The following is a 13204-nucleotide window of genomic DNA, read 5'->3' as shown; positions in this document are numbered from 1 at the left end:
AGGCCTGCCTAAAAAACACTGGTGAAATTTAGCACAATAAACCAGTTTTCACCACTGACTTGCTGCAATTTATCAACAGGTGCATATTTTTAGAATACTATCAAAATTGGCAGAAATAAGAAATTCAAGATAGGGAAGTTGAATTACTTAGGCCAAAGGAACGTCAAATGTGTAAAAGCAAAACAATGTTCATTGATGCTTAAATTAAACAAATTAGAAATTTCAGGGATACTTTAAAAAGGAATCTAAGCATTTTCCTTTCCTTTCTTGTGCAAATCAATTGATTCAATCACACAAAGACTAAAATATTAATATAAGGGTGCCTCTTAGCCAACATTTCATTACAATGTTTTTCTTAAAAAGTCTGAAACATCAAAGTCGAAATAAAATTCACATTCACAGGAGTCCCAGCTGTAGTGCAAGGGGATCGGTGGCATCTCTACAGCACCACGACACAGGTTCACTCCCTGCCCTGGCACAAAGGGACAGATCCAGCGTTGCCGCAGCTGTGACATTGGTCACAACTACGGCTCAGATGTGATCCTGGCCCAGGAATTCCATATGCCACAGGGCAGCCAAAAAAAGATTAATTAATTTTTTAAACATTCGCATTCATAGGAATTATCCAGAGCATTCCAAAAAGCAAGTAACAGGGACAAACAAGTTTGCCTACATGGTTGTGGCTATAGTGAAAACTGAAGGAGTCAAAATAGTAATGGAAATGGGATAAAGAGGTCAACGCACTATTCAAGTCTTCTGATTAGACATGCATATTCACAGCATTCACAGATTTAGGTCTCTCAAGCATTTAACAGAATTTCACCAAGTTGGAACCTTTTGATTCAGATATTATGGCATGCTACCAAAGTTTCTCATGGTTACAAAAGAATACAGATACGTTCTGACACACATTTACTTTGATCCATTTGACTCACCACACCTTGGAAAGAGTGCACAAAGGCTTTAGAAGTAGATCTAAACTACCATCTCAAATCTGTCACTTACTACTTATCGATTTTTGGCAAGCTGCTTAAATCTCTGAAACTCAGTTACCTCAGGTGTAAAATAAACATTAACAATGCCGTGAGGATTATCTAGCATGCACTTAGCATATAATAGGTATCAACAAATTTTATTTTCTAGTCCCCAATTCAAGTTCTGAAAAAATTTCATGTACATAGAAAAATGGAGTCATTAGGTTTTGAAAGAAGTTTGGCTTATTTGCCATACTGCAAAATTGCCCAAGAAACACTATGAGTTCCTTTTAAATTATATCCAGATTTATCATGATGTATAAAAATAAAATAAAAGAATAAAAACCCAGAATAGATGACAAAGGAAAAGGGCATATTACTCTAAAGTACCAAAGGTATTAACAATGTAATATTTGATTATCTTAAAATCTACAATCTCAGAGTTCATTTTAATGTTATTGGTGGTTATCGAAACAATACCAGCTACAATTATAGGAATGCATGAGTATTTTCCAGGTGAAGTTAGCATTCACATTAGAAACAAAATGTGCTATCATATTAGAGAGGCCATTGAGCGTAATGATGAAAAGCACAAGTTCTGGACAGGTGTCCTAAGAAGTTTAGGTTTTATCCTTAGGCTGATGGGAAGCCAGTTTAGGGTATTCAAAAAGAACTTTTCTAACTGTTCCCCTCCTACTAAGTGATCACTCACTCCCTTTTCGAATCTATCACTTATCTACTATATAACCTTCTTGTAACAATACACGCACAGAGGCCAGAAAATCCTATTTAGCTTTATCTACGTATTTTGGATTACTTTGTCCCTTCCTGCACCCAATAAGGATGCTGCACCATTAGAGCAGACAGGCTACTACATTAGTTTAGCAACTCATGGGCTATCAGAGTAATTAAATTAGTGTGGTGGGCAGGATAATGGCTCTCAAAGAAGTCTATGCACTAACCCCAGAAGCTGTGAATGTGTTACCTTAAGTGGCAAAAATGACTTGGCAAAGACTTTGAGATGAGGAGATTATCCCCAATTATTACAACATGTCCAACTTAACCACCTGAGTCCTCAAAAGCAGGAACCTTTGGGAAATGTAACTATGAAAGAGTGGTCAGAGAGATACAAAGCTGTTAGGTTTGAAGATGGAAGAAAGGGGCCTGGGTCAAGAAATGTCGGCAGCAATATAAACTGGGAAAGACAAGAAAATGGACTCTTCCCACTAGAAGCTCCAGAAAGGAAGGCAGACTGATACTCTGAGGTTAGCCCAACAAGACGTGAGTCAGAATTCTAATTTAAAGAAACATAAGACAATAAATTAATCTTGTTTGTTATTTTGGTACTGTTACAGTAACAATAAAAAACCAATACATTACTAACAGATGACTAGTATATTAGTTACCAAACTGGTATCTGAAGTGTCTCTCAAAACTCCTGCCTAGGAACTTTGGCTCATACGAAGACTATTAGTAAAGTAAAAAGGCAAGTTACGAACTAGAAGAAAAAATTCACAACACATAAAATAACTCACAAAAGGCTCACATCTAGAAAATGTGATACAAAAATCAGTAAGCAAAAGACAACCCAATTTTTAAATGAGCAAAAGACTTGCAGAAGTACATTGAAAAGATGATACCCGGAGTTCCCGTCGTGGCGCAGTGGTTAACGAATCCGACTAGGAACCATGAGGTTTCGGGTTCGATCCCTGGCCTTGCTCAGTGGGTTAACGATCCAGCGTTGCCGTGAGCTGTGGTGTAGGTTGCAGGTGCGGCTCGGATCCCGCGTTGCTGTGGCTCTGGTGTAGGCCAGTAACTATGGCTCCGATTTGACCCCTAGCCTGGGAACCTCCATATGCCGCGGGAGTGGCCCAAGAAACAGCAAAAAAAAAAGACAAAAAAAAAAAAAAAAAAAGAAAGGAAAAAAAAAAAGAAAAGATGATACCCAAAGGGCCAATAAACTTGACAAGTGTTCAGCATTATTACTCATTGGGAAATACAAATTTAAACCTCAGTGAGTATCACTACACACCAACCCAGATAAAATTAAAGACTTACAGGGGAGTTCTCGTCGTGGCGCAGTGGTTAACAAATCTGACTAGGAACCATGAGGTTGCAGGTTCAGTCCCTGCCCTTGCTCAGTGGGTTAACGATCCGGCGTTGCCGTTAGCTGTGGTGTAGGTCGCAGATGCGGCTCGGATCCTGCATTGCTATGGCTCTGGCGTAGGCCGGCAGCTACAGCTCTGATTCGACCCCTAGCCTGGGAATCTCCATATGCCAAGGGAGCGGCCCAAGAAATGGCAAAAAGACCAAAAAAAAAAAAAAAAGACTTACAGGGAGTTCCCATCGTGGCACAGTGGAAACAGATTCAACTAGGAACCAATAGGTTATGGGTTCGATCCCTGGCCTTGCCCAGCAGGTCAAGGATCTGGTGTTCCCGTGAACTGTGGTGTAGGTTGCAGACTCGGCTTGGCTTGGATCTGGCGTTTCTGTGGCTCTGGCATAGGCCAGTAGCTACAGCTCCGATTAGGCCCCTAGCCTAGAAACCTCCATGTGCCGCAGGTGTGGCCCTGAAAAGACAAAAAAAGACAAAAAAATAAAAAATAAAAAATATAAAGACTTACAAGTATGGACAACAATATGGAGAAAGTGAAACTTCCAGATATTATCAGTGAGAGTGCAAAATGGCCCAATCATTTTAGAAAACTGTTGAGCAGCTTCTAATAAATTTAAGCACAGACTACCCTACGACCTAGCATTTAGACACCTGGACACACCCCCTAAAGAAATGAGGGCATTTGTCCATCAAAAGACATATGCAAGAATATCCATAGAATCTCTCCTTCATAAAAGTCTCAAAATGAAAACAACCCAAATGTTCATTAATAGGAAAATGGGCAAATGAATTGTTTTATATTCACACAATGGAGTACTACCTATCAATAAAAAAAGAATGAACTACCAATAGAAACATAGGTAAATATCAAAAAACATCACATCGAGTGAAAGAAACCATATGCCAGAGTACATACTATATGATTCCGTTTATGTAAAGTTCAAGAACATGCAAATTAATATATGGGCATACATAGAACCAGAATAACAGTTATCTTTTCAGGGATATGTTGAATGAGAAAGGGCACAAGGGAACTTTCTGGGGTGACTGAAATTTTCTACATCTTTTTTTTTTTTTGCCCTTTTAGGGCCGTACCCACAGCATATGGAGGGTTCCCAGGCCAGGGGTCGAATCGGAGCTGTAGCCGCTGGCCTGTGCCACACCCACAGCAATGCCAGATCCGAGCCACGTCTGCGACCTACACCACAGCTCATGGCAACACTGGATCCTTAACCCACATCTTAGATTCTCGTACAGATCTGTTATAAGTATCTCTTCCTTTCATAAAATGTGTACATTTGGAATACAATACAGTTGAAAAATAAATAGGAGGAGAAAGAGGGACTGAGTGGTTCCAAAGCAGCTGTAACTGGGAAGGCGAACTAAACAGAAATCAGGCTTACGAAAGAACTGGCAGTTGCTCAGGGGCATGGGATGGAAAAAAATACGAAAAAGTAATGTTTTTAACTCTTAATTTTCCTAATTCTTTCTTACTGTACTTGCTACCTTTTCTTCACAAAACTTACCATAACTGTTAGTGCATACTTCAAATTACCAAGCTATTTGACTAACGTTTGTTTCCCCTGCTAAACTCTAAACTTCAATGAACAATGGTTTGAGAACTATACCTATCATATAATCAATTTTCAGTTAAAGGTTCTTTGAATGAGTTAAAAAAATGACTAAATTATTAGTAGATCTCGGCTCTAACCTAGGATACAATGACCATCATTAATTACTAACACACTATTCCTAATACTCAGTATATATAAAATGATGTTTCCTTTTCAGTGTATCATACCAGGTTGTTACTTTACACTGTTATTAATGATGTTGACCCTGATTACTTGGATAAGGTGGAATCAGCAAGACTTCTGTGTTGTTACCCTTCTTCCATTTGTAATTAATGAGTACTTTCCAAGGAGATACATGCAGATTGAGTACAAAATTTTTACTATTCATTGAAGACTCTTGTGTGAATAAATTATTATGATGGTTGCAAAATGCTCATTTAAAAAAAAAAACCTATCAGAGTTCCCTGGTGGCCTAGTGATTAAGGATGCAGCGTGGCTTGGGTTCAATCCCTGGCCTGGGAACTTTTGCATGGCACAGGCACAGCCTGGAAAAAACAAAACAAAACTCTATCATTCTGTTACATTAATTAGTTGGCAATTCTATTCTTAAAAAAAAAAAAAAGGAGTTCCCGTTGTGGCGCAGTGGTTAACGAATCCGACTAGGAACCATGAGGTTGCGGGTTCGGTCCCTGCCCTTGCTCAGTGGGTTAACGATCCAGCGTTGCCGTGAGCTGTGGTGTAGGTTGCAGACGCGGCTCGGATCCCGCGTTGCTGTGGCTCTGGCGTAGGCCGGTGGCTACAGCTCCGATTCAACCCCTAGCCTGGGAACCTCCATATGCCGCGGGAGCGGCCCAAGAAATAGCAACAACAACAACAACAACAACAAAGGAGAAAAAGACAAAAAAAAAAAAAAAAAAAGCTTTCCTCTTCGCACATTATTTATTTGTTAGCATTAGTATGAACATTTTTATATCATGTGTTATATAACCCAAGTCATTTTTCATTTGGAAGCTCAAATTTTCAGTTTGTGAAGACTTTTGTGTCATTTTGACATTATTCTTTCATTTTTTGAGCCCTTTCTTAACTCCTAGCATGACAAAATGTTCCAGACTCATCTTGTAGTTTCCCTGCCTTACACCAGAGATCAGGCACTTAACAAAGAAGATTTAGTTCCTTTTTTAATGAGGAAAGATTTACAGTTTACTCTTGGTGTTATACATTCTATAGGTTTGGAAAACTGTACAACGACATGTATCCACCACTACAGTATCATACAGAACAGTTTCACGATCCTAAAAATCCTCTATTCTCTACCCCTAACACCTAGCAACCACTAATCTTTTCACTGTCCCCATAGTTTTGTCTTTCCCAAAATGTCATATAGATGGAATCATACAGTATGTAGCCTTTTCAGACTGGCTTCTTTCTTTCCTTTTTCTTTTGCTTTTTAGGGCCACACTTGTGGCATATGGAAATTCCCAGACTAGGGGTCTAATTGGAGCTGCAGCTGCCAGCTTATGTCACAGTCACAGCAATTTGGGATCTGAGCCGCATCAGTGACCTACACCACAGCTCACGGCGATGCCAGATCCTTAACCCACTGAGAGAGGACAGGGATCAAACCGCATCCTCAGGGATCCTGGTCGGGATCATTAACTGCTGGGCCATGAAGGGAACTTCCCAAACAGACTTCTTTCATTTCGTAATATGCATTAAGGTTCTTCCAGGTCTTTTCATGACTTGATAGCACACTTCTTTCTGACAGTGAATACTACTCTATTGTCTAGAGGCACCACAGTTTCCTAATCCATACGCCTACTGAAGGGCATCTTGGTTGCTTCCAAGTTTTGGCATTAGGAATAATGCTGTTATAAACATCTGTGAGAAGGTTTTCATATGGATGAAAGTTTCCAACTTTTGGGTGAATACCAAGGAGAGTGATTGCTAGACAGTATTGTGAGAGCACATTATGTTTTGTAAGAAGTGGCTATATCGCTTTTTTTTTTTTTTTTTGCTTTTTAGAGCCACACTTGGCAGCATACAGGGTCAAATCTAACATGGACTTGGGTCTATTTATGCTTTTTTTTTTGCCTTCTCTAGGGCCGCTCCCGTGGCACATGGAGGTTCCCAGGCTAGGGGTCGAATTGGAGCTGTAGCCCCCGGCCTACACCACAGCCACAGCAACGCAGGATCCGAGCCGCGTCTGTAACCTACACCACAGCTCATGGCAACGCCGGATCATTAACCCACTGAGCAAGGGCAGGGACCGAACCCGCAACTTCATGGTTCCCAGTCGGATTCGTTAATCACTGCGCCACGACGGGAACTCCTATGCTTTTTTTTTTTATTCCACTATACTATCAGAATACCACTATTCTACTATTTTTACATAGGCAGATTTTTCAGTATGTTTAAAATATAGGAGGGCTAATTCATCCTTCTAGCTCTTCTTTTTTTAAAGGTTTCCTAGACGTCTTTGCATGTTTATATTTTCATGTGAATTTTATTATCAATGTGTCTAATTTAAAAACACTTTTGGGGAGTTCTCACTGTGGCGCAGTGGAAATGAATCCAACTGGTATCTATGAGGATACAGGTTCAATCCCTGGCCTCAGTCAGTGTGTCAGGGATCTACAGTGGCCGTGGTGTAGGTCATAGACTCGGCTCTGATCCTGCGTTGCTGTGGCTCTGGCGTAGGCCGGTGGCTACAGCTCCGATTAGACCCCTAGTCTGGGAACCTCCATATGCCGCGGAAGCGGCCCAAGAAATAGCAAATAGACAAAAAAAAAAAAAAAAAAAGAAAAAAAAAAGAAATGGCTGCTGAATTTTGACAAAGGCTTTTACAGCATCTATAGAGATAATCATGTGGTTTTGCTTCTAAAATCTATTAACATAGTAAATTATATTAAGGGATCTCTTTAAGGCTGAATGATCTTGCATTCTGGGGACAAACTCTAGATGTCACAGTATTTTATTTTCCTAATGTGGGACTAGATTATGTTTAATATTTACTCCTTTTTAAAAGAAGAAAACATAATTAAATACATTTACATCTCCGGTATAAAAATACATTCCAAAAAAAGCTTTTAAAACCAAAAGCTGTTTGTTCTTCAAGTTGAGTACAAATTCACTGATAGCAAATCCTGACCTGATTAGACATGAGGCTCTTTATAGCGATTATTTAGCCTAGTTAGTGTGAAGAGTCATACGATAAGCAGCAATGTGGATATGTTCATCCACAGGGTGCTGTCCCAGGTTTTGGTGGGCTTACTACACTGTGGCAAACACAGTCTATTCAACTTTTTAGAAGCAAAAAATAAGTTCAGAAATACTGGTCTCAAGGATTTGGAGAAGAACTTGATAATATATATTAGTGATATAACTGGAAGAAATTGAAAAGAAATTGAGCTCGAGGGGGTGATGGAATTATTACAAAATTGGACTGCAATGAAAGCACAGTTCTTTAAATTTACAAAAACTCATAAAACTGTACCCTCACAATGAGTGAATTTAAAGGTATGTCTCAATACTTGTTTAAAAAAAAAAAAAAATGGGAGTTGCTGTCGTGGCTCAGCGGAAACAAATCTGACTAGGATCCATGAGGACACAGGTTCAGTCCCTGGCCTCGCTCAGTGAGCTATGGTGTGGACTGCAGATTTGCTTGAATCTGATGTTGTGTGGCTGTGGGGTAGGCTAGCAGCTACAGCTCTGATTCAACCCCTAGCCTGGGAACTTCCATATGCCATGGGTACAGCCCTAAAAAGACAAAAGACAAAAGACAAAAGACAAAAGACAAAAAAAAAAAAAAAAGCCAACAACAATGGACAAAGGAAAAGGGTTGTATAGTCTAGTCTTTTGCATCTTTTGGCCCCTTGACTTGGCATGTTTTTGAAGTTCACACGTGTCGTTCTGTGTATCAGTAGTTCACTCCTTTTTGTTTACTAATTATTTAGGATATCTGTACTGATATTCATTCACAGTAGTAGTCCTTAATTTTCTTTTCTATGGAATTTTTATCAGGTTTAAATAACAATGTTATACGCCTCATAAAAAAATTTGGAAGCTTTCCTTCATTATCTATGCGTTGGAAAAATTTATGTAGCACTGGGACTATTTCATCTTTGAAGGCTTAGTAGAACTCTGTGAAACTAACTGGGCCCAACACTTTGTGGAGGAATACTTTAATAAGTTATTTTATTTCTTATATAGAAATTGGTCTGTCCAAAGCTTTCCATCTTTTCTGGTGTCAATTTTGGCAAATTGTATTTTCCTAAGAAATTATCCAATTTTAAATTTATTTACATAGAAGTTTTTAATTTTTTCCACTGTTTCAGTGGATACTTCCCCACCATCATTTCTTATTTTGTGTTTACATTTACTTACTTTTTTCTAAATTAGCTAGTTGTCTTTTTCTTAAAAAAAACCTTTTGATTCATTAATTAAACTATGTTTTTCTGTACTCTATCTAGTTAATTTCTGCTTTTATCTCTATAATTTCCCCTGCTTGAACTTTCATCTGGTTTATTTTATGGTCTTTCTTCCTGACTTTTGAGTTGAGATTTTAATTAATTTTTCACTTTTATCTTTCATAATTATTTAGTTATCTAAACCTACGGATTATTCTCTGATTGCTGCTTTATAAAAATTCCCATAGATATCTGATAGGCACACTTTTTGTTGCAACTGTATTTTAGGAACTCCATAATTTCTGTCTACGCTTTCACTTTTAACCAAGAGTTAAAAGAAGATTTAAAATTTCAAAGAGGAAGAGCTTTATCTTTCTTTCTTTTCCACTTTCTTTTTTAGCTGCCCCATAGCATACAGAATTCCTGGGCCAGGCATCAGATTTGAACTGCAGCTGCCACAGCTTAATCAATGCCAGGCATCAGATTTGAACTGCAGCTGCCACAGCTTAATCAATGCCAGATCCTTAACCCATGGTGCAAGGCCAGGGATTGAACCTGCATCCCAGTGCTGCAGAAGTGCCAACAATCCCATTATACCACAGTGGGAACTCCAGGAAGTTTTTTTAGGGTTTGAATTGCTGTTAAATTTGTTGTTAATTTCTAGCATAGATGCATTGTGATAAGAAGATGCTGTTTTAATATTTCTACTTAACAGAAACTTACTGTTTTGTTTTTATGAATATTCTATGTATACTTTAAAAGAGGGTATATTCTCTATTGCCCAAGTGTAAAATTTGGCATAAGTCCATAAGATCTTCTCTACTGGTTAAGCTCTTTAGGTCTTTCAGATATAGTTGATAGTTTCTGTTCACTTCATCCATCTTACACTATGCCACACTTCAACTGATTGAGAGATGACATTATGTCTAAAAGGCTATAAGAGGAGTTCCCTTGTGGCACAGTGGGATAAGGACCCAGCATTGTCACTGGAGCAGCTTCGGTCACTGCTATGGCACGGGTTTGAGCTCTGACCCAGGAATTTCCTCATGCTACAGGAGGAGCCCCAAATTTTTTATTAATGAAATCTACTATGCTTATGTTTCTATTTCTCTTTGTATCTCTTGTAGTTTCTGCCATATAATAGTGGTGTTGCATTATTTGGTACAGAGATATTAGTAACTGTTATAATATCACTTTGAATCATAGCTTCTAACATTAAAAACATCATTTTTTCAGGATAGAAAACAGAAATAAACCCACGCAGCCATGGCCAACTAATCTATGACAAAGGAGGCAAGAATATACGATGAACAGAAGACAAGTCTCTTCAATAAGTGGTGCTGGGAAAGCTGGACAGCTACATGTAAAAGAACGAAATTAGAACATTCTCTAACACCATACACAAAAATAAACTCAAAATGGATTTAAGACCTAAATGTGAGACTGTTTACTATAAAACTCCTAGAGGAAAACATAGGCAGAACACTCTGTGACATAAACTGCGGTATTATCTTTTTGGATCCACCTTCCAGAGTAACGAAAATAAAAATAAACAAATGGGACTTAATCAAATTTAAAAGCTTTTGCACAGCAAAGGAAAACATAAAACAGAAAGACAAACCACAGAACGGAAGAAAATATTTGCAAATAAAGTGACAGCCAAGAGATTAATCTCCAAAATATACAAATATCTCACGCAGCTCTCTATTTAAAAAACCACAACATGGAGTTCCCGTGGTGGCGCAGTGGTTAACGAATCCGACTAGGAACCATGAGGTTGCGGGTTCGGTCCCTGCCCTTGCTCAGTGCGTTAACGATCCGGCGTTGCCGTGAGCTGTGGTGTAGGCTGGTGGCTGCAGCTCCGATTCAACCCCTAGCCTGGGAACCTCCATATGCCGCGAGAGCCGCCCAAGAAATAGCAACAACAACAACAACAACCAAAAAAAAAAAAAAAAAAAAAAAAAAACCCACAACAACCCAATCAAAAACCGGGCAGAAGATCTAAATAGACATTTCTCCAATGAAGACAGATGGATGACCAAAAAGACATGGAAAAGATGCTTAACATTACTAATACTAGAGAAATGCACACCTAAACTACAATGAGGTATCTCCCTATACTGGTCAGAATGGCCATCATTTAAAAAGCATATAAACAATAGGAGTTCTCCTGTGCTACAAAAGAGGTAAGGATCCAGTATTGTCACTGCAGCAGCGTGGGTCACCACCATGGTGTGGGTTCAATCCCTGGGCTTGGAACTTCCATATGCTCTGGGTATTGCCCAAAAAAAGGAGGTCTACAAACAATAAATGCTAGAAAGGGTGTGGACAAAAGGGAACCCTCCTACACTGTAGGTGGGAATGTAAACTGGTGCAGCCATTATGAAGAACAGTATGGAGGTTCCTTAAAAAACTAAATATAGGAGTTCCTGCTGGGACACAGTGAGTTAAGAATCTGACTGCAGAGACTTGGGTCGCTGAGGAGGCATCAGTTCAGCTCCAGCCCAGAGCAGTGGGTTAAATGATTCACTGCTGGCACAGCTGTGATACAGTTTGCAGCTGTGGCTTGGATTCAATCCCTAGCCTGAGAACTTCTATATAGCAATATACTTCATAGATACATATCTTCATATATATGAGATGTGTATTTATTATATATTCACATATACATATTCATATACATATCTCATACATATATAAAAAAACTAAATATAGAACTACCATACGATCCAGCAATCCTACTTCTGGGCATATATCCAGAGAAAACCATAATTTGAAAAGATACATGTACCCCAGTGTTTACTGCAGCACTATTTACAATAGTCAAGCAACCTAAATGTCCTTCAAAGAGGAATGGGTAAAGAAGATGTGGTGTATACATGTACACACACACACACACACACACACACACGAATATAACTCAGCCATAAACAATAACGAAATAATGCCATCTACAGCAATATGAATGGACCTAAAGATTATCATACTAAGTGAAGTAAGTCAGAGAAAGATATATATCATGATACTGGAGTTCCCGTTGTGGCTCAGGGGAAACGAATCTGACTAGTATCCACGAGGAAGCAAGTTCAATCCCTGGCCTCACTCAGTGGGTTAAGGATCTGGTATTGCCGTGAGCTGTGGCGTAGGTCACAGACACGGCTCAGATCCAGTGTTGCTGTGGCTGTGTAGGCTGGCGGCTACAGCTCCAATTCAACCCCTAGCCTAGGAGCCTCCATATGTTGCAGGTGCAGCCCTACAAAGGCTAAAAAAAAAAAAAAAAAAAAAAAAAAAAATCATGATATCACTTATACACGGAATCTAACAAAAAATGTTAAAAATGAACTCATTTACAAAACAGAAACAGACCCACAGATTTTTGAAAGCAAACTTATGGTTACTAAAGGGGAAATATGGTGGGGAAGGATAAATTAGTAAGAGTTTGAGGATTAATGTATAAACACTATTACATAGAAAATAGATAACTAACAAGCACCTACCATATAGCAAAGAACTCTACTCATTATTTTGTAATAACCTACATGTGAAAAGAGTCTGAGAAAGAATGGATCTATATATATGCGTAGCTGACTCACTCTGCTGTACACCTGCAACTAATGTAACATTGTGAATCAACAATACTCCAATACAATTTAAAACAAAAAAACCATCCTTCTTTGTCATATTTAATGCTTTTTCAAGGGAATTCTAATTTGTATGATATCAGGATCACTACCTTGTTTTCGTATTATTTCTAACTGTTCTGAATCACTTTGTTTTAGGTGTGTCTTTTAGATATAGCATAAAGTTCAGTCTTCTTCATTCAGTAAATTTGAAAAGCTTTTTCTTTTGACATTAAGCTATTTCATATTGATTGATATGACTGATGGTCTTTTTTTTCTTTCTTTCCTTTTTGGTGGCACCTGTGGCATATGGGAGTTCCTGGGCCAGGGACAGAACCTGAGCTGGAGCTACAACCTATACCACAGCTGCAGCAATGCCAGATCCTTAACGCACGGCACCGGGCCAGAGATTGGACTGGCGCCTTCACAGAGACAAGCCAGATCATTAACCCACTGCACCACAGTGGGAACTCCTGAAATGACTGATGTTTAATCTCATTTCTGTTATATTCTT

General features: G+C 38.8%; 1 protein-coding gene across 5 annotated transcripts in view; it reads right to left on the bottom strand.

The window, feature by feature from the left end:
- The window catches only part of ACER3 (alkaline ceramidase 3), a 156506-nt gene that overhangs the window by 81865 nt on the left and 61437 nt on the right, over positions 1–13204 (bottom strand). The gene's annotated exons all lie outside the window — the stretch shown is intronic.

This window comes from Sus scrofa, chromosome 9 (assembly GCF_054392235.1).
Source record: "Sus scrofa isolate SSC_HxYL_T2T_F1_AM1 chromosome 9, Sscrofa_HxYL_maternal_Yorkshire_Landrace_v2.0, whole genome shotgun sequence".
NCBI lineage: Eukaryota > Metazoa > Chordata > Mammalia > Artiodactyla > Suidae > Sus > Sus scrofa.
Note: the sequence above shows the minus strand (reverse complement) of the source record. Positions and strands in the feature narration are given on the sequence as shown.